At 39.2% G+C, this 18,570-nt stretch overlaps 54 non-coding genes across 54 annotated transcripts; all 54 read right to left on the reverse strand.

Moving 5' to 3' along the window:
* Window positions 1–31: 31 nt before the first annotated feature.
* TRNAR-UCG (transfer RNA arginine (anticodon UCG)) lies at window positions 32–104 on the reverse strand. Its single transcript has one exon. It is a non-coding gene; the product is annotated as a tRNA-Arg (tRNA).
* Window positions 105–353: 249 nt separating this feature from the next.
* Window positions 354–426, reverse strand: TRNAR-UCG (transfer RNA arginine (anticodon UCG)). The gene has a single exon. It is a non-coding gene; the product is annotated as a tRNA-Arg (tRNA).
* Window positions 427–675: 249 nt separating this feature from the next.
* On the reverse strand, window positions 676–748 carry TRNAR-UCG (transfer RNA arginine (anticodon UCG)). Its single transcript has one exon. It is a non-coding gene; the product is annotated as a tRNA-Arg (tRNA).
* A 249-nt stretch (window positions 749–997) lies between these two features.
* Window positions 998–1,070, reverse strand: TRNAR-UCG (transfer RNA arginine (anticodon UCG)). Its single transcript has one exon. It is a non-coding gene; the product is annotated as a tRNA-Arg (tRNA).
* Window positions 1,071–1,325: 255 nt separating this feature from the next.
* TRNAR-UCG (transfer RNA arginine (anticodon UCG)) lies at window positions 1,326–1,398 on the reverse strand. Its single transcript has one exon. It is a non-coding gene; the product is annotated as a tRNA-Arg (tRNA).
* Window positions 1,399–2,139: 741 nt separating this feature from the next.
* TRNAR-UCG (transfer RNA arginine (anticodon UCG)) lies at window positions 2,140–2,212 on the reverse strand. The gene has a single exon. It is a non-coding gene; the product is annotated as a tRNA-Arg (tRNA).
* Window positions 2,213–2,624: 412 nt separating this feature from the next.
* Window positions 2,625–2,697, reverse strand: TRNAR-UCG (transfer RNA arginine (anticodon UCG)). The gene has a single exon. It is a non-coding gene; the product is annotated as a tRNA-Arg (tRNA).
* Window positions 2,698–3,110: 413 nt separating this feature from the next.
* Window positions 3,111–3,183, reverse strand: TRNAR-UCG (transfer RNA arginine (anticodon UCG)). The gene has a single exon. It is a non-coding gene; the product is annotated as a tRNA-Arg (tRNA).
* Window positions 3,184–3,432: 249 nt separating this feature from the next.
* Window positions 3,433–3,505, reverse strand: TRNAR-UCG (transfer RNA arginine (anticodon UCG)). Its single transcript has one exon. It is a non-coding gene; the product is annotated as a tRNA-Arg (tRNA).
* Window positions 3,506–3,754: 249 nt separating this feature from the next.
* Window positions 3,755–3,827, reverse strand: TRNAR-UCG (transfer RNA arginine (anticodon UCG)). The gene has a single exon. It is a non-coding gene; the product is annotated as a tRNA-Arg (tRNA).
* A 413-nt stretch (window positions 3,828–4,240) lies between these two features.
* TRNAR-UCG (transfer RNA arginine (anticodon UCG)) lies at window positions 4,241–4,313 on the reverse strand. The gene has a single exon. It is a non-coding gene; the product is annotated as a tRNA-Arg (tRNA).
* Window positions 4,314–4,726: 413 nt separating this feature from the next.
* Window positions 4,727–4,799, reverse strand: TRNAR-UCG (transfer RNA arginine (anticodon UCG)). The gene has a single exon. It is a non-coding gene; the product is annotated as a tRNA-Arg (tRNA).
* Window positions 4,800–5,048: 249 nt separating this feature from the next.
* TRNAR-UCG (transfer RNA arginine (anticodon UCG)) lies at window positions 5,049–5,121 on the reverse strand. The gene has a single exon. It is a non-coding gene; the product is annotated as a tRNA-Arg (tRNA).
* An 85-nt stretch (window positions 5,122–5,206) lies between these two features.
* TRNAR-ACG (transfer RNA arginine (anticodon ACG)) lies at window positions 5,207–5,279 on the reverse strand. The gene has a single exon. It is a non-coding gene; the product is annotated as a tRNA-Arg (tRNA).
* Window positions 5,280–5,534: 255 nt separating this feature from the next.
* Window positions 5,535–5,607, reverse strand: TRNAR-UCG (transfer RNA arginine (anticodon UCG)). Its single transcript has one exon. It is a non-coding gene; the product is annotated as a tRNA-Arg (tRNA).
* Window positions 5,608–5,856: 249 nt separating this feature from the next.
* On the reverse strand, window positions 5,857–5,929 carry TRNAR-UCG (transfer RNA arginine (anticodon UCG)). Its single transcript has one exon. It is a non-coding gene; the product is annotated as a tRNA-Arg (tRNA).
* Window positions 5,930–6,014: 85 nt separating this feature from the next.
* On the reverse strand, window positions 6,015–6,087 carry TRNAS-ACU (transfer RNA serine (anticodon ACU)). The gene has a single exon. It is a non-coding gene; the product is annotated as a tRNA-Ser (tRNA).
* A 91-nt stretch (window positions 6,088–6,178) lies between these two features.
* TRNAR-UCG (transfer RNA arginine (anticodon UCG)) lies at window positions 6,179–6,251 on the reverse strand. The gene has a single exon. It is a non-coding gene; the product is annotated as a tRNA-Arg (tRNA).
* Window positions 6,252–6,664: 413 nt separating this feature from the next.
* TRNAR-UCG (transfer RNA arginine (anticodon UCG)) lies at window positions 6,665–6,737 on the reverse strand. The gene has a single exon. It is a non-coding gene; the product is annotated as a tRNA-Arg (tRNA).
* Window positions 6,738–7,150: 413 nt separating this feature from the next.
* On the reverse strand, window positions 7,151–7,223 carry TRNAR-UCG (transfer RNA arginine (anticodon UCG)). Its single transcript has one exon. It is a non-coding gene; the product is annotated as a tRNA-Arg (tRNA).
* A 249-nt stretch (window positions 7,224–7,472) lies between these two features.
* Window positions 7,473–7,545, reverse strand: TRNAR-UCG (transfer RNA arginine (anticodon UCG)). The gene has a single exon. It is a non-coding gene; the product is annotated as a tRNA-Arg (tRNA).
* An 85-nt stretch (window positions 7,546–7,630) lies between these two features.
* TRNAR-ACG (transfer RNA arginine (anticodon ACG)) lies at window positions 7,631–7,703 on the reverse strand. Its single transcript has one exon. It is a non-coding gene; the product is annotated as a tRNA-Arg (tRNA).
* A 255-nt stretch (window positions 7,704–7,958) lies between these two features.
* On the reverse strand, window positions 7,959–8,031 carry TRNAR-UCG (transfer RNA arginine (anticodon UCG)). The gene has a single exon. It is a non-coding gene; the product is annotated as a tRNA-Arg (tRNA).
* A 249-nt stretch (window positions 8,032–8,280) lies between these two features.
* Window positions 8,281–8,353, reverse strand: TRNAR-UCG (transfer RNA arginine (anticodon UCG)). The gene has a single exon. It is a non-coding gene; the product is annotated as a tRNA-Arg (tRNA).
* An 85-nt stretch (window positions 8,354–8,438) lies between these two features.
* On the reverse strand, window positions 8,439–8,511 carry TRNAS-ACU (transfer RNA serine (anticodon ACU)). Its single transcript has one exon. It is a non-coding gene; the product is annotated as a tRNA-Ser (tRNA).
* Window positions 8,512–8,602: 91 nt separating this feature from the next.
* TRNAR-UCG (transfer RNA arginine (anticodon UCG)) lies at window positions 8,603–8,675 on the reverse strand. The gene has a single exon. It is a non-coding gene; the product is annotated as a tRNA-Arg (tRNA).
* A 413-nt stretch (window positions 8,676–9,088) lies between these two features.
* TRNAR-UCG (transfer RNA arginine (anticodon UCG)) lies at window positions 9,089–9,161 on the reverse strand. Its single transcript has one exon. It is a non-coding gene; the product is annotated as a tRNA-Arg (tRNA).
* A 413-nt stretch (window positions 9,162–9,574) lies between these two features.
* Window positions 9,575–9,647, reverse strand: TRNAR-UCG (transfer RNA arginine (anticodon UCG)). Its single transcript has one exon. It is a non-coding gene; the product is annotated as a tRNA-Arg (tRNA).
* Window positions 9,648–9,896: 249 nt separating this feature from the next.
* Window positions 9,897–9,969, reverse strand: TRNAR-UCG (transfer RNA arginine (anticodon UCG)). The gene has a single exon. It is a non-coding gene; the product is annotated as a tRNA-Arg (tRNA).
* Window positions 9,970–10,054: 85 nt separating this feature from the next.
* TRNAR-ACG (transfer RNA arginine (anticodon ACG)) lies at window positions 10,055–10,127 on the reverse strand. The gene has a single exon. It is a non-coding gene; the product is annotated as a tRNA-Arg (tRNA).
* A 255-nt stretch (window positions 10,128–10,382) lies between these two features.
* On the reverse strand, window positions 10,383–10,455 carry TRNAR-UCG (transfer RNA arginine (anticodon UCG)). The gene has a single exon. It is a non-coding gene; the product is annotated as a tRNA-Arg (tRNA).
* A 249-nt stretch (window positions 10,456–10,704) lies between these two features.
* On the reverse strand, window positions 10,705–10,777 carry TRNAR-UCG (transfer RNA arginine (anticodon UCG)). The gene has a single exon. It is a non-coding gene; the product is annotated as a tRNA-Arg (tRNA).
* An 85-nt stretch (window positions 10,778–10,862) lies between these two features.
* Window positions 10,863–10,935, reverse strand: TRNAR-ACG (transfer RNA arginine (anticodon ACG)). Its single transcript has one exon. It is a non-coding gene; the product is annotated as a tRNA-Arg (tRNA).
* A 255-nt stretch (window positions 10,936–11,190) lies between these two features.
* On the reverse strand, window positions 11,191–11,263 carry TRNAR-UCG (transfer RNA arginine (anticodon UCG)). The gene has a single exon. It is a non-coding gene; the product is annotated as a tRNA-Arg (tRNA).
* Window positions 11,264–11,512: 249 nt separating this feature from the next.
* TRNAR-UCG (transfer RNA arginine (anticodon UCG)) lies at window positions 11,513–11,585 on the reverse strand. The gene has a single exon. It is a non-coding gene; the product is annotated as a tRNA-Arg (tRNA).
* Window positions 11,586–11,670: 85 nt separating this feature from the next.
* Window positions 11,671–11,743, reverse strand: TRNAS-ACU (transfer RNA serine (anticodon ACU)). The gene has a single exon. It is a non-coding gene; the product is annotated as a tRNA-Ser (tRNA).
* Window positions 11,744–11,834: 91 nt separating this feature from the next.
* Window positions 11,835–11,907, reverse strand: TRNAR-UCG (transfer RNA arginine (anticodon UCG)). Its single transcript has one exon. It is a non-coding gene; the product is annotated as a tRNA-Arg (tRNA).
* Window positions 11,908–12,320: 413 nt separating this feature from the next.
* TRNAR-UCG (transfer RNA arginine (anticodon UCG)) lies at window positions 12,321–12,393 on the reverse strand. The gene has a single exon. It is a non-coding gene; the product is annotated as a tRNA-Arg (tRNA).
* Window positions 12,394–12,642: 249 nt separating this feature from the next.
* Window positions 12,643–12,715, reverse strand: TRNAR-UCG (transfer RNA arginine (anticodon UCG)). Its single transcript has one exon. It is a non-coding gene; the product is annotated as a tRNA-Arg (tRNA).
* An 85-nt stretch (window positions 12,716–12,800) lies between these two features.
* On the reverse strand, window positions 12,801–12,873 carry TRNAR-ACG (transfer RNA arginine (anticodon ACG)). The gene has a single exon. It is a non-coding gene; the product is annotated as a tRNA-Arg (tRNA).
* Window positions 12,874–13,449: 576 nt separating this feature from the next.
* On the reverse strand, window positions 13,450–13,522 carry TRNAR-UCG (transfer RNA arginine (anticodon UCG)). Its single transcript has one exon. It is a non-coding gene; the product is annotated as a tRNA-Arg (tRNA).
* Window positions 13,523–13,771: 249 nt separating this feature from the next.
* TRNAR-UCG (transfer RNA arginine (anticodon UCG)) lies at window positions 13,772–13,844 on the reverse strand. Its single transcript has one exon. It is a non-coding gene; the product is annotated as a tRNA-Arg (tRNA).
* A 407-nt stretch (window positions 13,845–14,251) lies between these two features.
* TRNAR-ACG (transfer RNA arginine (anticodon ACG)) lies at window positions 14,252–14,324 on the reverse strand. The gene has a single exon. It is a non-coding gene; the product is annotated as a tRNA-Arg (tRNA).
* Window positions 14,325–14,895: 571 nt separating this feature from the next.
* Window positions 14,896–14,968, reverse strand: TRNAR-ACG (transfer RNA arginine (anticodon ACG)). The gene has a single exon. It is a non-coding gene; the product is annotated as a tRNA-Arg (tRNA).
* A 577-nt stretch (window positions 14,969–15,545) lies between these two features.
* TRNAR-UCG (transfer RNA arginine (anticodon UCG)) lies at window positions 15,546–15,618 on the reverse strand. Its single transcript has one exon. It is a non-coding gene; the product is annotated as a tRNA-Arg (tRNA).
* Window positions 15,619–15,703: 85 nt separating this feature from the next.
* On the reverse strand, window positions 15,704–15,776 carry TRNAR-ACG (transfer RNA arginine (anticodon ACG)). Its single transcript has one exon. It is a non-coding gene; the product is annotated as a tRNA-Arg (tRNA).
* Window positions 15,777–16,025: 249 nt separating this feature from the next.
* TRNAR-ACG (transfer RNA arginine (anticodon ACG)) lies at window positions 16,026–16,098 on the reverse strand. The gene has a single exon. It is a non-coding gene; the product is annotated as a tRNA-Arg (tRNA).
* Window positions 16,099–16,347: 249 nt separating this feature from the next.
* On the reverse strand, window positions 16,348–16,420 carry TRNAR-ACG (transfer RNA arginine (anticodon ACG)). The gene has a single exon. It is a non-coding gene; the product is annotated as a tRNA-Arg (tRNA).
* A 577-nt stretch (window positions 16,421–16,997) lies between these two features.
* On the reverse strand, window positions 16,998–17,070 carry TRNAR-UCG (transfer RNA arginine (anticodon UCG)). The gene has a single exon. It is a non-coding gene; the product is annotated as a tRNA-Arg (tRNA).
* An 85-nt stretch (window positions 17,071–17,155) lies between these two features.
* TRNAR-ACG (transfer RNA arginine (anticodon ACG)) lies at window positions 17,156–17,228 on the reverse strand. The gene has a single exon. It is a non-coding gene; the product is annotated as a tRNA-Arg (tRNA).
* A 255-nt stretch (window positions 17,229–17,483) lies between these two features.
* TRNAR-UCG (transfer RNA arginine (anticodon UCG)) lies at window positions 17,484–17,556 on the reverse strand. Its single transcript has one exon. It is a non-coding gene; the product is annotated as a tRNA-Arg (tRNA).
* Window positions 17,557–17,641: 85 nt separating this feature from the next.
* Window positions 17,642–17,714, reverse strand: TRNAR-ACG (transfer RNA arginine (anticodon ACG)). The gene has a single exon. It is a non-coding gene; the product is annotated as a tRNA-Arg (tRNA).
* Window positions 17,715–17,805: 91 nt separating this feature from the next.
* On the reverse strand, window positions 17,806–17,878 carry TRNAR-UCG (transfer RNA arginine (anticodon UCG)). The gene has a single exon. It is a non-coding gene; the product is annotated as a tRNA-Arg (tRNA).
* A 407-nt stretch (window positions 17,879–18,285) lies between these two features.
* Window positions 18,286–18,358, reverse strand: TRNAR-ACG (transfer RNA arginine (anticodon ACG)). Its single transcript has one exon. It is a non-coding gene; the product is annotated as a tRNA-Arg (tRNA).
* Window positions 18,359–18,570: the final 212 nt, after the last annotated feature.

The following is an 18,570-nucleotide window of genomic DNA, read 5'->3' on the forward strand; positions in this document are numbered from 1 at the left end:
CATTCCAATAATCATCTTTAAATGTTAACACCGAGCTTGCCAGGATTCGAACCTGGAATCTTCTGCTTCGAAGGCAGACGCGTTATCCATTACGCTACAAGCCCTTGCTTCGTTCTATCAAAAACTTTTCCAAGCATTGTATTTATGCATTTTTATGACGCATAAAAGATCTTTAATTTAAATAAACACCGAGCTTCCCAGGACTCGCACCTAAAATCTTTTGCTCCGTAGGCAGTCGCGTTATCCATTGCGCCACAAGCCCGTTGGAGGTTAATCTAAATGCTATTGGATTATTGCAATATTATAAATCTCCCTTCCGATATATTCAAATAATCATCTTTAAATGTTAATACCGAGCTTGCCAGGACTCGAACCTGGAATCTTCTGCTTCGAAGGCAGACGCGTTATCCATTACGCTACAAGCCCTTGCTTCGTTCTATCAAAAACTTTTCCAAGCATTGTATTTATGCATTTTTATGACGCATAAAAGATCTTTAATTTAAATAAATACCGAGCTTGCCATGACTCGAACCTAAAATCTTTTGCTACGTAGGCAAACGCGTTATCCATTGCGCCACAAGCCCGTTGGAGGTTAATCTAAATGCTATTGAAGCATTGCAATATTATAAATTTCCCTTCCGTTATATTCTAATAATCATCTTTAAATGTTAATACCGAGCTTGCCAGGACTCGAACCTGGAATCTTCTGCTTCGAAGGCAGACGCGTTATCCATTACGCTACAAGCCCTTGCTTCGTTCTATCAAAAACTTTTCCAAACATTGTATTTATGCATTTTTATGACGCATAAAAGATCTTTAATTTAAATAAACACCGAGCTTGCCATGACTCGAACCTAGAATCTTTTGCTCCGTAGGTAGACGCGTTATCCATTGCGCCACAAGCCCGTTGGATGTTTATTCAAATGCTATTGAAGCATTGCAATATTATAAATTTCCCTTCCGTTATATTCTAATAATCATCTTTAAATGTTAACACCGAGCTTGCCAGGACTCGAACCTGGAATCTTCTGCTTCGAAGGCAGACGCGTTATCCATTACGCTACAAGCCCTTGCTTCGTTCTATCAAAAACTTTTCCAAGCATTGTATTTATGCATTTTTATGACGCATAAAAGATCTTTAATTTAAATAAACACCGAGCTTCCCAGGACTCGCACCTAAAATCTTTTGCTCCGTAGGCAGTCGCGTTATCCATTGCGCCACAAGCCCGTTGGAGGTTAATCTAAATGCAATTGGATTATTGCAATTGCAATATTATAAATCTCCCTTCCGATATATTCAAATAATCATCTTTAAATGTTAATACCGAGCTTGCCAGGACTCGAACCTGGAATGTTCTGCTTCGAAGGCAGACGCGTTATCCATTACGCTACAAGCCCTTGCTTCGTTCTATCAAAAACTTTTCCAAACATTGTATTTATGCATTTTTATGACGCATAAAAGATCTTTAATTTAAATAAACACCGAGCTTGCCATGACTCGAACCTAGAATCTTTTGCTTCGTAGGCAGACGCGTTATCCATTGCGCCACAAGCCCGTTGGAGGTTAATCTAAATGCTATAGAAGCATTGCAATATTATAAATTTCCCTTCCGTTATATTCTAATAATCATCTTTAAATGTTAATACCGAGCTTGCCAGGACTCGAACCTAGAATCTTTTGCTCCGTAGGCAGCTGCGTTATCCGTTGCGCCACAAGCCCGTTGGAGGTTTATTCAAATGCTATTGAAGCATTGCAATATTATAAATTTCCCTTCCGTTACATTCCTATAATCATCTTTGAATGTTAACACCGAGCTTGCCAGGACTTGAACCTTAAATCTTCTGCTCCGTAGGCAAACGCGTTATCCATTGCGCCACAAGCCCGTTGGAGGTTTATTTAAATGCTATTGAAGCATTGCAATATTATAAATTTCCCTTCCGTTATATTCTAATAATCATCTTTAAATGTTAATACCGAGCTTGCCACGACTCGAACCTGGAAACTTCTGCTCCGTAGGCAGACGCGTTATCCATTGCGCCACAAGCCCGTTGGAGGTCAATCTAAATGCTATTGAAGCATTGCAATATTATAAATTTCCCTTCCGTTACATTCCAATAATCATCTTTAAATGTTAACACCGAGCTTGCCAGGACTCGAACCTGGAATCTTCTGCTTCGAAGGCAGACGCGTTATCCATTACGCCGCAAGCCCTTGCTTCGTTTTATCAAAAACTTTTCCAAACATTGTATTTATGCATTTTATGACGCATAAAAGATCTTTAATTTAAATAAACACCGAGCTTGCCATGACACGAACCTAGAATCTTTTGCTCCGTAGGCAGACGCGTTATCCATTGCGCCACAAGCCCGTTGGAGGTTAATCTAAATGCTATAGAAGCATTGCAATATTATAAATTTCGCTTCCGTTATATTCTAATAATCATCTTTAAATGTTAATACCGAGCTTGCCAAGACTCGAACCTAGAATCTTTTGCTCCGTAGGCAGCTGCGTTATCCGTTGCGCCACAAGCCCGCTGGAGGTTTATTTAAATGCTATTGAAGCATTGCAATATTATAAATTTCCCTTCCGTTATATTCTAATAATCATCTTTAAATGTTAATACCGAGCTTGCCAGGACTCGAACCTGGAATCTTCTGCTTCGAAGGCAGACGCGTTATCCATTACGCTACAAGCCCTTGCTTCGTTCTATCAAAAACTTTTCCAAGCATTGTATTTATGCATTTTTATGACGCATAAAAGATCTTTAATTTAAATAAACACCGAGCTTCCCAGGACTTGCACCTAGAATCTTTTGCTCCGTAGGTAGACGCGTTATCCATTGCGCCACAAGCCCGTTGGAGGTTAACCTAAATGCTATTGAAGCATTGCAATATTATAAATTTCCCTTCCGTTATATTCTAATAATCATCTTTAAATGTTAATACCGAGCTTGCCAGGACTCGAACCTGGAATCTTTTTCTCCGTAGGCAGCTGCGTTATCCGTTGCGCCACAAGCCCGCTGGAGGTTTATTCAAATGCTATTGAAGCATTGCAATATTATAAATTTCCCTTCCGTTACATTCCAATAATCATCTTTAAATGTTAACACCGAGCTTGCCAGGATTCGAACCTGGAATCTTCTGCTTCGAAGGCAGACGCGTTATCCATTACGCTACAAGCCCTTGCTTCGTTCTATCAAAAACTTTTCCAAGCATTGTATTTATGCATTTTTATGACGCATAAAAGATCTTTAATTTAAATAAACACCGAGCTTCCCAGGACTCGCACCTAAAATCTTTTGCTCCGTAGGCAGTCGCGTTATCCATTGCGCCACAAGCCCGTTGGAGGTTAATCTAAATGCTATTGGATTATTGCAATATTATAAATCTCCCTTCCGATATATTCAAATAATCATCTTTAAATGTTAATACCGAGCTTGCCAGGACTCGAACCTGGAATCTTCTGCTTCGAAGGCAGACGCGTTATCCATTACGCTACAAGCCCTTGCTTCGTTCTATCAAAAACTTTTCCAAGCATTGTATTTATGCATTTTTATGACGCATAAAAGATCTTTAATTTAAATAAATACCGAGCTTGCCATGACTCGAACCTAAAATCTTTTGCTACGTAGGCAAACGCGTTATCCATTGCGCCACAAGCCCGTTGGAGGTTAATCTAAATGCTATTGAAGCATTGCAATATTATAAATTTCCCTTCCGTTATATTCTAATAATCATCTTTAAATGTTAATACCGAGCTTGCCAGGACTCGAACCTGGAATCTTCTGCTTCGAAGGCAGACGCGTTATCCATTACGCTACAAGCCCTTGCTTCGTTCTATCAAAAACTTTTCCAAACATTGTATTTATGCATTTTTATGACGCATAAAAGATCTTTAATTTAAATAAACACCGAGCTTGCCATGACTCGAACCTAGAATCTTTTGCTCCGTAGGTAGACGCGTTATCCATTGCGCCACAAGCCCGTTGGATGTTTATTCAAATGCTATTGAAGCATTGCAATATTATAAATTTCCCTTCCGTTATATTCTAATAATCATCTTTAAATGTTAATACCGAGCTTGCCAGGACTCGAACCTAGAATCTTTTGCTCCGTAGGCAGCTGCGTTATCCGTTGCGCCACAAGCCCGCTGGAGGTTTATTTAAATGCTATTGAAGCATTGCAATATTATAAATTTCCCTTCCGTTATATTCTAATAATCATCTTTAAATGTTAATACCGAGCTTGCCAGGACTCGAACCTGGAATCTTCTGCTTCGAAGGCAGACGCGTTATCCATTACGCTACAAGCCCTTGCTTCGTTCTATCAAAAACTTTTCCAAGCATTGTATTTATGCATTTTTATGACGCATAAAAGATCTTTAATTTAAATAAACACCGAGCTTCCCAGGACTCGCACCTAGAATCCTTTGCTCCGTAGGTAGACGCGTTATCCATTGCGCCACAAGCCCGTTGGAGGTTAACCTAAATGCTATTGAAGCATTGCAATATTATAAATTTCCCTTCCGTTATATTCTAATAATCATCTTTAAATGTTAATACCGAGCTTGCCAGGACTCGAACCTGGAATCTTTTTCTCCGTAGGCAGCTGCGTTATCCGTTGCGCCACAAGCCCGCTGGAGGTTTATTCAAATGCTATTGAAGCATTGCAATATTATAAATTTCCCTTCCGTTACATTCCAATAATCATCTTTAAATGTTAACACCGAGCTTGCCAGGACTCGAACCTGGCATCTTCTGCTTCGAAGGCAGACGCGTTATCCATTACGCTACAAGCCCTTGCTTCGTTCTATCAAAAACTTTTCCAAGCATTGTATTTATGCATTTTTATGACGCATAAAAGATCTTTAATTTAAATAAACACCGAGCTTCCCAGGACTCGCACCTAAAATCTTTTGCTCCGTAGGCAGTCGCGTTATCCATTGCGCCACAAGCCCGTTGGAGGTTAATCTAAATGCTATTGGATTATTGCAATATTATAAATCTCCCTTCCGATATATTCAAATAATCATCTTTAAATGTTAATACCGAGCTTGCCAGGACTCGAACCTGGAATCTTCTGCTTCGAAGGCAGACGCGTTATCCATTACGCTACAAGCCCTTGCTTCGTTCTATCAAAAACGTTTCCAAACATTGTATTTATGCATTTTTATGACGCATAAAAGATGTTTAATTTAAATAAACACCGAGCTTGCCATGACTCGAACCTAGAATCTTTTGCTCCGTAGGCAAACGCGTTATCCATTGCGCCACAAGCCCGTTGGAGGTTTATTTAAATGCTATTGAAGCATTGCAATATTATAAATTTCCCTTCCGTTATATTCTAATAATCATCTTTAAATGTTAATACCGAGCTTGCCAGGACTCGAACTTAGAATCTTTTGCTCCGTAGGCAGCTGCGTTATCCGTTGCGCCACAAGCCCGCTGGAGGTTTATTTAAATGCTATTGAAGCATTGGAATATTATAAATTTCCCTTCCGTTATATTCTAATAATCATCTTTAAATGTTAATACCGAGCTTGCCAGGACTCGAACCTGGAATCTTCTGCTTCGAAGGCAGACGCGTTATCCATTACGCTACAAGCCCTTGCTTCGTTCTATCAAAAACTTTTCCAAGCATTGTATTTATGCATTTTTATGACGCATAAAAGATCTTTAATTTAAATAAATACCGAGCTTGCCATGACTCGAACCTAGAATCTTTTGCTACGTAGGCAAACGCGTTATCCATTGCGCCACAAGCCCGTTGGAGGTTAATCTAAATGCTATTGAAGCATTGCAATATTATAAATTTCCCTTCCGTTATATTCTAATAATCATCTTTAAATGTTAATACCGAGCTTGCCAGGACTCGAACCTGGAATCTTCTGCTTCGAAGGCAGACGCGAAATCCATTACGCTACAAGCCCTTGCTTCGTTCTATCAAAAACTTTTCCAAACATTGTATTTATGCATTTTTATGACGCATAAAAGATGTTTAATTTAAATAAACACCGAGCTTGCCATGACTCGAACCTAGAATCTTTTGCTCAGTAGGCAAACGCGTTATCCATTGCGCCACAAGCCCGTTGGAGGTTTATTTAAATGCTATTGAAGCATTGGAATATTATAAATTTCCCTTCCGTTATATTCTAATAATCATCTTTAAATGTTAATACCGAGCTTGCCAGGACTCGAACCTGGAATCTTCTGCTTCGAAGGCAGACGCGTTATCCATTACGCTACAAGCCCTTGCTTCGTTCTATCAAAAACTTTTCCAAGCATTGTATTTATGCAATTTTATGACGCATAAAAGATCTTTAATTTAAATAAACACCGAGCTTCCCAGGACTCGCACCTAGAATCTTTTGCTCCGTAGGTAGACGCGTTATCCATTGCGCCACAAGCCCGTTGGATGTTTATTCAAATGCTATTGAAGCATTGCAATATTATAAATTTCCCTTCCGTTATATTCTAATAATCATCTTTAAATGTTAATACCGAGCTTGCCCTGACTCGAACCTAGAATCTTTTGCTCCGTAGGCAGCTGCGTTATCCGTTGCGCCACAAGCCCGCTGGAGGTTTATTTAAATGCTATTGAAGCATTGCAATATTATAAATTTCCCTTCCGTTATATTCTAATAATCATCTTTAAATGTTAATACCGAGCTTGCCAGGACTCGAACCTGGAATCTTCTGCTTCGAAGGCAGACGCGTTATCCATTACGCTACAAGCCCTTGCTTCGTTCTATCAAAAACTTTTCCAAGCATTGTATTTATGCATTTTTATGACGCATAAAAGATCTTTAATTTAAATAAACACCGAGCTTCCCAGGACTCGCACCTAGAATCTTTTGCTCCGTAGGTAGACGCGTTATCCATTGCGCCACAAGCCCGTTGGAGGTTAACCTAAATGCTATTGAAGCATTGCAATATTATAAATTTCCCTTCCGTTATATTCTAATAATCATCTTTAAATGTTAATACCGAGCTTGCCAGGACTCGAACCTGGAATCTTTTTCTCCGTAGGCAGCTGCGTTATCCGTTGCGCCACAAGCCCGCTGGAGGTTTATTCAAATGCTATTGAAGCATTGCAATATTATAAATTTCCCTTCCGTTACATTCCAATAATCATCTTTAAATGTTAACACCGAGCTTGCCAGGACTCGAACCTGGAATCTTCTGCTTCGAAGGCAGACGCGTTATCCATTACGCTACAAGCCCTTGCTTCGTTCTATCAAAAACTTTTCCAAGCATTGTATTTATGCATTTTTATGACGCATAAAAGATCTTTAATTTAAATAAACACCGAGCTTCCCAGGACTCGCACCTAAAATCTTTTGCTCCGTAGGCAGTCGCGTTATCCATTGCGCCACAAGCCCGTTGGAGGTTAATCTAAATGCTATTGGATTATTGCAATATTATAAATCTCCCTTCCGATATATTCAAATAATCATCTTTAAATGTTAATACCGAGCTTGCCAGGACTCGAACCTGGAATCTTCTGCTTCGAAGGCAGACGCGTTATCCATTACGCTACAAGCCCTTGCTTCGTTCTATCAAAAACTTTTCCAAACATTGTATTTATGCATTTTTATGACGCATAAAAGATGTTTAATTTAAATAAACACCGAGCTTGCCATGACTCGAACCTAGAATCTTTTGCTCCGTAGGCAAACGCGTTATCCATTGCGCCACAAGCCCGTTGGAGGTTTATTTAAATGCTATTGAAGCATTGCAATATTATAAATTTCCCTTCCGTTATATTCTAATAATCATCTTTAAATGTTAATACCGAGCTTGCCAGGACTCGAACTTAGAATCTTTTGCTCCGTAGGCAGCTGCGTTATCCGTTGCGCCACAAGCCCGCTGGAGGTTTATTTAAATGCTATTGAAGCATTGGAATATTATAAATTTCCCTTCCGTTATATTCTAATAATCATCTTTAAATGTTAATACCGAGCTTGCCAGGACTCGAACCTGGAATCTTCTGCTTCGAAGGCAGACGCGTTATCCATTACGCTACAAGCCCTTGCTTCGTTCTATCAAAAACTTTTCCAAGCATTGTATTTATGCATTTTTATGACGCATAAAAGATCTTTAATTTAAATAAATACCGAGCTTGCCATGACTCGAACCTAGAATCTTTTGCTACGTAGGCAAACGCGTTATCCATTGCGCCACAAGCCCGTTGGAGGTTAATCTAAATGCTATTGAAGCATTGCAATATTATAAATTTCCCTTCCGTTATATTCTAATAATCATCTTTAAATGTTAATACCGAGCTTGCCAGGACTCGAACCTGGAATCTTCTGCTTCGAAGGCAGACGCGAAATCCATTACGCTACAAGCCCTTGCTTCGTTCTATCAAAAACTTTTCCAAACATTGTATTTATGCATTTTTATGACGCATAAAAGATGTTTAATTTAAATAAACACCGAGCTTGCCATGACTCGAACCTAGAATCTTTTGCTCAGTAGGCAAACGCGTTATCCATTGCGCCACAAGCCCGTTGGAGGTTTATTTAAATGCTATTGAAGCATTGGAATATTATAAATTTCCCTTCCGTTATATTCTAATAATCATCTTTAAATGTTAATACCGAGCTTGCCAGGACTCGAACCTGGAATCTTCTGCTTCGAAGGCAGACGCGTTATCCATTACGCTACAAGCCCTTGCTTCGTTCTATCAAAAACTTTTCCAAGCATTGTATTTATGCAATTTTATGACGCATAAAAGATCTTTAATTTAAATAAACACCGAGCTTCCCAGGACTCGCACCTAGAATCTTTTGCTCCGTAGGTAGACGCGTTATCCATTGCGCCACAAGCCCGTTGGATGTTTATTCAAATGCTATTGAAGCATTGCAATATTATAAATTTCCCTTCCGTTATATTCTAATAATCATCTTTAAATGTTAATACCGAGCTTGCCAGGACTCGAACCTAGAATCTTTTGCTCCGTAGGCAGCTGCGTTATCCGTTGCGCCACAAGCCCGCTGGAGGTTTATTTAAATGCTATTGAAGCATTGCAATATTATAAATTTCCCTTCCGTTATATTCTAATAATCATCTTTAAATGTTAATACCGAGCTTGCCAGGACTCGAACCTGGAATCTTCTGCTTCGAAGGCAGACGCGTTATCCATTACGCTACAAGCCCTTGCTTCGTTCTATCAAAAACTTTTCCAAGCATTGTATTTATGCATTTTTATGACGCATAAAAGATCTTTAATTTAAATAAACACCGAGCTTCCCAGGACTCGCACCTAGAATCTTTTGCTCCGTAGGTAGACGCGTTATCCATTGCGCCACAAGCCCGTTGGAGGTTAACCTAAATGCTATTGAAGCATTGCAATATTATAAATTTCCCTTCCGTTATATTCTAATAATCATCTTTAAATGTTAATACCGAGCTTGCCAGGACTCGAACCTGGAATCTTTTTCTCCGTAGGCAGCTGCGTTATCCGTTGCGCCACAAGCCCGCTGGAGGTTTATTCAAATGCTATTGAAGCATTGCAATATTATAAATTTCCCTTCCGTTACATTCCAATAATCATCTTTAAATGTTAACACCGAGCTTGCCAGGACTCGAACCTGGAATCTTCTGCTTCGAAGGCAGACGCGTTATCCATTACGCTACAAGCCCTTGCTTCGTTCTTTCAAAAACTTTTCCAAGCATTGTATTTATGCATTTTTATGACGCATAAAAGATCTTTAATTTAAATAAACACCGAGCTTCCCAGGACTCGCACCTAAAATCTTTTGCTCCGTAGGCAGTCGCGTTATCCATTGCGCCACAAGCCCGTTGGAGGTTAATCTAAATGCTATTGGATTATTGCAATATTATAAATCTCCCTTCCGATATATTCAAATAATCATCTTTAAATGTTAATACCGAGCTTGCCAGGACTCGAACCTGGAATCTTCTGCTTCGAAGGCAGACGCGTTATCCATTACGCTACAAGCCCTTGCTTCGTTCTATCAAAAACTTTTCCAAACATTGTATTTATGCATTTTTATGACGCATAAAAGATGTTTAATTTAAATAAACACCGAGCTTGCCATGACTCGAACCTAGAATCTTTTGCTCCGTAGGCAAACGCGTTATCCATTGCGCCACAAGCCCGTTGGAGGTTTATTTAAATGCTATTGAAGCATTGCAATATTATAAATTTCCCTTCCGTTATATTCTAATAATCATCTTTAAATGTTAATACCGAGCTTGCCAGGACTCGAACCTGGAATCTTTTTCTCCGTAGGCAGCTGCGTTATCCGTTGCGCCACAAGCCCGCTGGAGGTTTATTCAAATGCTATTGAAGCATTGCAATATTATAAATTTCCCTTCCGTTACATTCCAATAATCATCTTTAAATGTTAACACCGAGCTTGCCAGGACTCGAACCTGGAATCTTCTGCTTCGAAGGCAGACGCGTTATCCATTACGCTACAAGCCCTTGCTTCGTTCTATCAAAAACTTTTCCAAGCATTGTATTTATGCATTTTTATGACGCATAAAAGATCTTTAATTTAAATAAACACCGAGCTTCCCAGGACTCGCACCTAAAATCTTTTGCTCCGTAGGCAGTCGCGTTATCCATTGCGCCACAAGCCCGTTGGAGGTTAATCTAAATGCTATTGGATTATTGCAATATTATAAATCTCCCTTCCGATATATTCAAATAATCATCTTTAAATGTTAATACCGAGCTTGCCAGGACTCGAACCTGGAATCTTCTGCTTCGAAGGCAGACGCGTTATCCATTACGCTACAAGCCCTTGCTTCGTTCTATCAAAAACTTTTCCAAACATTGTATTTATGCATTTTTATGACGCATAAAAGATGTTTAATTTAAATAAACACCGAGCTTGCCATGACTCGAACCTAGAATCTTTTGCTCCGTAGGCAAACGCGTTATCCATTGCGCCACAAGCCCGTTGGAGGTTTATTTAAATGCTATTGAAGCATTGCAATATTATAAATTTCCCTTCCGTTATATTCTAATAATCATCTTTAAATGTTAATACCGAGCTTGCCAGGACTCGAACTTAGAATCTTTTGCTCCGTAGGCAGCTGCGTTATCCGTTGCGCCACAAGCCCGCTGGAGGTTTATTTAAATGCTATTGAAGCATTGGAATATTATAAATTTCCCTTCCGTTATATTCTAATAATCATCTTTAAATGTTAATACCGAGCTTGCCAGGACTCGAACCTGGAATCTTCTGCTTCGAAGGCAGACGCGTTATCCATTACGCTACAAGCCCTTGCTTCGTTCTATCAAAAACTTTTCCAAGCATTGTATTTATGCATTTTTATGACGCATAAAAGATCTTTAATTTAAATAAATACCGAGCTTGCCATGACTCGAACCTAGAATTTTTTACTACGTAGGCAAACGCGTTATCCATTGCGCCACAAGCCCGTTGGAGGTTAATCTAAATGCTATTGAAGCATTGCAATATTATAAATTTCCCTTCCGTTATATTCTAATAATCATCTTTAAATGTTAATACCGAGCTTGCCAGGACTCGAACCTGGAATCTTCTGCTTCGAAGGCAGACGCGAAATCCATTACGCTACAAGCCCTTGCTTCGTTCTATCAAAAACTTTTCCAAACATTGTATTTATGCATTTTTATGACGCATAAAAGATGTTTAATTTAAATAAACACCGAGCTTGCCATGACTCGAACCTAGAATCTTTTGCTCAGTAGGCAAACGCGTTATCCATTGCGCCACAAGCCCGTTGGAGGTTTATTTAAATGCTATTGAAGCATTGGAATATTATAAATTTCCCTTCCGTTATATTCTAATAATCATCTTTAAATGTTAATACCGAGCTTGCCAGGACTCGAACCTGGAATCTTCTGCTTCGAAGGCAGACGCGTTATCCATTACGCTACAAGCCCTTGCTTCGTTCTATCAAAAACTTTTCCAAGCATTGTATTTATGCAATTTTATGACGCATAAAAGATCTTTAATTTAAATAAACACCGAGCTTCCCAGGACTCGCACCTAGAATCTTTTGCTCCGTAGGTAGACGCGTTATCCATTGCGCCACAAGCCCGTTGGAGGTTAACCTAAATGCTATTGAAGCATTGCAATATTATAAATTTCCCTTCCGTTATATTCTAATAATCATCTTTAAATGTTAATACCGAGCTTGCCAGGACTCGAACCTGGAATCTTTTTCTCCGTAGGCAGCTGCGTTATCCGTTGCGCCACAAGCCCGCTGGAGGTTTATTCAAATGCTATTGAAGCATTGCAATATTATAAATTTCCCTTCCGTTACATTCCAATAATCATCTTTAAATGTTAACACCGAGCTTGCCAGGACTCGAACCTGGAATCTTCTGCTTCGAAGGCAGACGCGTTATCCATTACGCTACAAGCCCTTGCTTCGTTCTATCAAAAACTTTTCCAAGCATTGTATTTATGCATTTTTATGACGCATAAAAGATCTTTAATTTAAATAAACACCGAGCTTCCCAGGACTCGCACCTAAAATCTTTTGCTCCGTAGGCAGTCGCGTTATCCATTGCGCCACAAGCCCGTTGGAGGTTAATCTAAATGCTATTGGATTATTGCAATATTATAAATCTCCCTTCCGATATATTCAAATAATCATCTTTAAATGTTAATACCGAGCTTGCCAGGACTCGAACCTGGAATCTTCTGCTTCGAAGGCAGACGCGTTATCCATTACGCTACAAGCCCTTGCTTCGTTCTATCAAAAACTTTTCCAAACATTGTATTTATGCATTTTTATGACGCATAAAAGATGTTTAATTTAAATAAACACCGAGCTTGCCATGACTCGAACCTAGAATCTTTTGCTCCGTAGGCAAACGCGTTATCCATTGCGCCACAAGCCCGTTGGAGGTTTATTTAAATGCTATTGAAGCATTGCAATATTATAAATTTCCCTTCAGTTTTATTCTAATAATCATCTTTAAATGTTAATACCGAGCTTGCCAGGACTCGAACTTAGAATCTTTTGCTCCGTAGGCAGCTGCGTTATCCGTTGCGCCACAAGCCCGCTGGAGGTTTATTTAAATGCTATTGAAGCATTGGGATATTATAAATTTCCCTTCCGTTATATTCTAATAATCATCTTTAAAAGTTAATACCGAGCTTGCCAGGACTCGAACCTGGAATCTTCTGCTTCGAAGGCAGACGCGTTATCCATTAGCTACAAGCCCTTGCTTCGTTCTATCAAAAACTTTTCCAAGCATTGTATTTATGCATTTTTATGACGCATAAAAGATCTTTAATTTAAATAAATACCGAGCTTGCCATGACTCGAACCTAGAATCTTTTGCTACGTAGGCAAACGCGTTATCCATTGCGCCACAAGCCCGTTGGAGGTTAATCTAAATGCTATTGAAGCATTGCAATATTATAAATTTCCCTTCCGTTATATTCTAATAATCATCTTTAAATGTTAATACCGAGCTTGCCAGGACTCGAACCTGGAATCTTCTGCTTCGAAGGCAGACGCGAAATCCATTACGCTACAAGCCCTTGCTTCGTTCTATCAAAAACTTTTCCAAACATTGTATTTATGCATTTTTATGACGCATAAAAGATGTTTAATTTAAATAAACACCGAGCTTGCCATGACTCGAACCTAGAATCTTTTGCTCCGTGGGCAGCTGCGTTGTCCGTTGCGCCACAAGCCCGCTGGAGGTTTATATAAATGCTATTGAAGCATTGGAATATTATAAATTTCCCTTCCGTTATATTCTAATAATCATCTTTAAATGTTAATACCGAGCTTGCCAGGACTCGAACCTGGAATCTTCTGCTTCGAAGGCAGACGCGTTATCCATTACGCTACAAGCCCTTGCTTCGTTCTATAAAAAACTTTTCCAATCATTGTATTTATGCATTTTTATGACGCATAAAAGATCTTTAATTTAAATAAACACCGAGCTTCCCAGGACTCGCACCTAGAATCTTTTGCTCCGTAGGCAGTCGCGTTATCCATTGCGCCACAAGCCCGTTGGAGGTTAATCTAAATGCTATTGGATTATTGCAATATTATAAATCTCCCTTCCGATATATTCAAATAATCATCTTTAAATGTTAATACCGAGCTTGCCAGGACTCGAACCTGAAATCTTCTGCTTCGAAGGCAGACGCGTTATCCAGTACGCTCCAAGCCCTTGCTTCGTTCTATCAAAAACTTTTCCAAACATTGTATTTATGCATTTTTATGACGCATAAAAGATGTTTAATTTAAATAAACACCGAGCTTGCCATGACTCGAACCTAGAATCTTTTGCTCCGTAGGCAAACGCGTTATCCATTGCGCCACAAGCCCGTTGGAGGTTTATTCAAATGCTATTGAAGCATTGCAATATTATAAATTTCCCTTCCGTTACATTCCAATAATCATCTTTAAATGTCAACACCGAGCTTGCCAGGACTCGAACCTGGAATTTTCTGCTCCGTAGGCAGACGCATTATCCATTGCGCTACAAGCCCTTGCTTCGTTCTATCAAAAACTTTTCCAAGCATTGTATTTATGCATTTTTATGACGCATAAAAGATCTTTAATTTAAATAAACACCGAGCTTGCCATGACTCGAACCTAGAATCTTTTGCTCCGTAGGAAAACGCGTTATCCATTGCGCCACAAGCCCGTTGGAGGTTAATCTAAATGCTATTGAAGCATTGCAATATTATAAATTTCCCTTCCGTTACATTCCAATAATCATCTTTATATGTTAATACCGAGCTTGCCAGGACTCGAACCTGGAATCTTCAACTTCGAAGGCAGACGCGTAATCCGTTACGCTACAAGCCCTTGCTTCGTTCTATCAAAAACTTTTCCAAACATTGTATTTATGCATTTTTATGACGCATAAAAGATGTTTAATTTAAATAAACACCGAGCTTGCCATGACTCGAACCTAGAATCTTTTGCTCCGTAGGCAAACGCGTTATCCATTGCGCCACAAGCCCGTTGGAGGTTTATTTAAATGCTATTGAAGCATTGCAATATTATAAATTTCCCTTCCGTTATATTCTAATAATCATCTTTAAATGTTAATACCGAGCTTGCCAGGACTCGAACCTAGAATCTTTTGCTCCGTAGGCAGCTGCGTTATCCGTTGCGCCACAAGCCCGTTGGAGGTTTATTCAAATGCTATTGAAGCATTGCAATATTATAAATTTCCCTTCCGTTACATTCCAATAATCATCTTTAAATGTCAACACCGAGCTTGCCAGGACTCGAACCTGGAAATTTCTGCTCCGTAGGCAGACGCATTATCCATTGCGCTACAAGCCCTTGCTTCGTTCTATCAAAAACTTTTCCAAGCATTGTATTTATGCATTTTTATGACGCATAAAAGATCTTTAATTTAAATAAACACCGAGCTTGCCATGACTCGAACCTAGAATCTTTTGCTCCGTAGGCAAACGTGTTATCCATTGCGCCACAAGCCCGTTGGAGGTTAATCTAAATGCTATTGAAGTATTGCAATATTATAAATTTCCCTTCCGTTATATTCTAATAATCATCTTTAAATGTTAATACCGAGCTTGCCAGGACTCGAACCTGGAATCTTCTGCTTCGAAGGCAGACGCGTAATCCATTACGCTACAAGCCCTTGCTTCGTTCTATCAAAAACTTTTCCAAACATTGTATTTATGCATTTTTATGACGCATAAAAGATGTTTAATTTAAATAAACACCGAGCTTGCCATGACTCGAACCTAGAATCTTTTGCTCCGTAGGCAAACGCGTTATCCATTGCGCCACAAGCCCGTTGGAGGTTTATTTAAATGCTATTGAAGCATTGCAATATTATAAATTTCCCTTCCGTTATATTCTAATAATCATCTTTAAATGTTAATACCGAGCTTGCCAGGACTCGAACCTGGAATTTTCTGCTCCGTAGGCAGACGCATTATCCATTGCGCTACAAGCCCTTGCTTCGTTCTATCAAAAACTTTTCCAAGCATTGTATTTATGCATTTTTATGACGCATAAAAGATCTTTAATTTAAATAAACACCGAGCTTGCCATGACTCGAACCTAGAATCTTTTGCTCCGTAGGCAAACGCGTTATCCATTGCGCCACAAGCCCGTTGGAGGTTAATCTAAATGCTATTGAAGCATTGCAATATTATAAATTTCCCTTCCGTTACATTCCAATAATCATCTTTATATGTTAATACCGAGCTTGCCAGGACTCGAACCTGGAATCTTCAACTTCGAAGGCAGACGCGTAATCCGTTACGCTACAAGCCCTTGCTTCGTTCTATCAAAAACTTTTCCAAACATTGTATTTATGCATTTTTATGACGCATAAAAGATGTTTAATTTAAATAAACACCGAGCTTGCCATGACTCGAACCTAGAATCTTTTGCTCCGTAGGCAAACGCGTTATCCATTGCGCCACAAGCCCGTTGGAGGTTTATTTAAATGCTATTGAAGCATTGCAATATTATAAATTTCCCTTCCGTTATATTCTAATAATCATCTTTAAATGTTAATACCGAGCTTGCCAGGACTCGAACCTAGAATCTTTTGCTCCGTAGGCAGCTGCGTTATCCGTTGCGCCACAAGCCCGTTGGAGGTTTATTCAAATGCTATTGAAGCATTGCAATATTATAAATTTCCCTTCCGTTACATTCCAATAATCATCTTTAAATGTCAACACCGAGCTTGCCAGGACTCGAACCTGGAAATTTCTGCTCCGTAGGCAGACGCATTATCCATTGCGCTACAAGCCCTTGCTTCGTTCTATCAAAAACTTTTCCAAGCATTGTATTTATGCATTTTTATGACGCATAAAAGATCTTTAATTTAAATAAACACCGAGCTTGCCATGACTCGAACCTAGAATCTTTTGCTCCGTAGGCAAACGTGTTATCCATTGCGCCACAAGCCCGTTGGAGGTTAATCTAAATGCTATTGAAGTATTGCAATATTATAAATTTCCCTTCCGTTATATTCTAATAATCATCTTTAAATGTTAATACCGAGCTTGCCAGGACTCGAACCTGGAATCTTCTGCTTCGAAGGCAGACGCGTAATCCATTACGCTACAAGCCCTTGCTTCGTTCTATCAAAAACTTTTCCAAACATTGTATTTATGCATTTTTATGACGCATAAAAGATGTTTAATTTAAATAAACACCGAGCTTGCCATGACTCGAACCTAGAATCTTTTGCTCCGTAGGCAAACGCGTTATCCATTGCGCCACAAGCCCGTTGGAGGTTTATTTAAATGCTATTGAAGCATTGCAATATTATAAATTTCCCTTCCGTTATATTCTAATAATCATCTTTAAATGTTAATACCGAGCTTGCCAGGACTCGAACTTAGAATCTTTTGCTCCGTAGGCAGCTGCGTTATCCGTTGCGCCACAAGCCCGCTGGAGGTTTATTTAAATGCTATTGAAGCATTGGAATATTATAAATTTCCCTTCCGTTATATTCTAATAATCATCTTTAAATGTTAATACCGAGCTTGCCAGGACTCGAACCTGGAATCTTCTGCTTCGAAGGCAGACGCGTAATCCATTACGCTACAAGCCCTTGCTTCGTTCTATCAAAAACTTTTCCAAACATTGTATTTATGCATTTTTATGACGCATAAAAGATGTTTAATTTAAATAAACACCGAGCTTGCCATGACTCGAACCTAGAATCTTTTGCTCCGTAGGCAAACGCGTTATCCATTGCGCCACAAGCCCGTTGGAGGTTTATTTAAAAGCTATTGAAGCATTGGAATATTATAAATTTCCCTTCCGTTATATTCTAATAATCATCTTTAAATGTTAATACCGAGCTTGCCAGGACTCGAACCTGGAATCTTCTGCTTCGAGGGCAGACGCGTTATCCATTACGCTACAAGCCCTTGCTTCGTTCTATAAAAAACTTTTCCAATCATTGTATTTATGCATTTTTATGACGCATAAAAGATCTTTAATTTAAATAAACACCGAGCTTCCCAGGACTCGCACCTAGAATCTTTTGCTCCGTAGGCAGTCGCGTTATCCATTGCGCCACAAGCCCGTTGGAGGTTAATCTAAATGCTATTGGATTATTGCAATATTACAAATCTCCCTTCCGATATATTCAAATAATCATCTTTAAATGTTAATACCGAGCTTGCCAGGACTCGAACCTGAAATCTTCTGCTTCGAAGGCAGACGCGTTATCCAGTACGCTCCAAGCCCTTGCTTCGTTCTATCAAAAACTTTTCCAAACATTGTATTTATGCATTTTTATGACGCATAAAAGATGTTTAATTTAAATAAACACCGAGCTTGCCATGACTCGAACCTAGAATCTTTTGCTCCGTAGGCAAACGCGTTATCCATTGCGCCACAAGCCCGTTGGAGGTTTATTCAAATGCTATTGAAGCATTGCAATATTATAAATTTCCCTTCCGTTACATTCCAATAATCATCTTTAAATGTCAACACCGAGCTTGCCAGTACTCGAACCTGGAATTTTCTGCTCCGTAGGCAGACGCATTATCCATTGCGCTACAAGCCCTTGCTTCGTTCTATCAAAAACTTTTCCAAGCATAGTATTTATGCATTT

This window comes from Phalangium opilio, unplaced genomic scaffold (genome assembly GCF_054372755.1).
Source record: "Phalangium opilio isolate 3A_F unplaced genomic scaffold, DU_Popi_V2 ptg000054l_1, whole genome shotgun sequence".
Taxonomy (NCBI): domain Eukaryota; kingdom Metazoa; phylum Arthropoda; class Arachnida; order Opiliones; family Phalangiidae; genus Phalangium; species Phalangium opilio.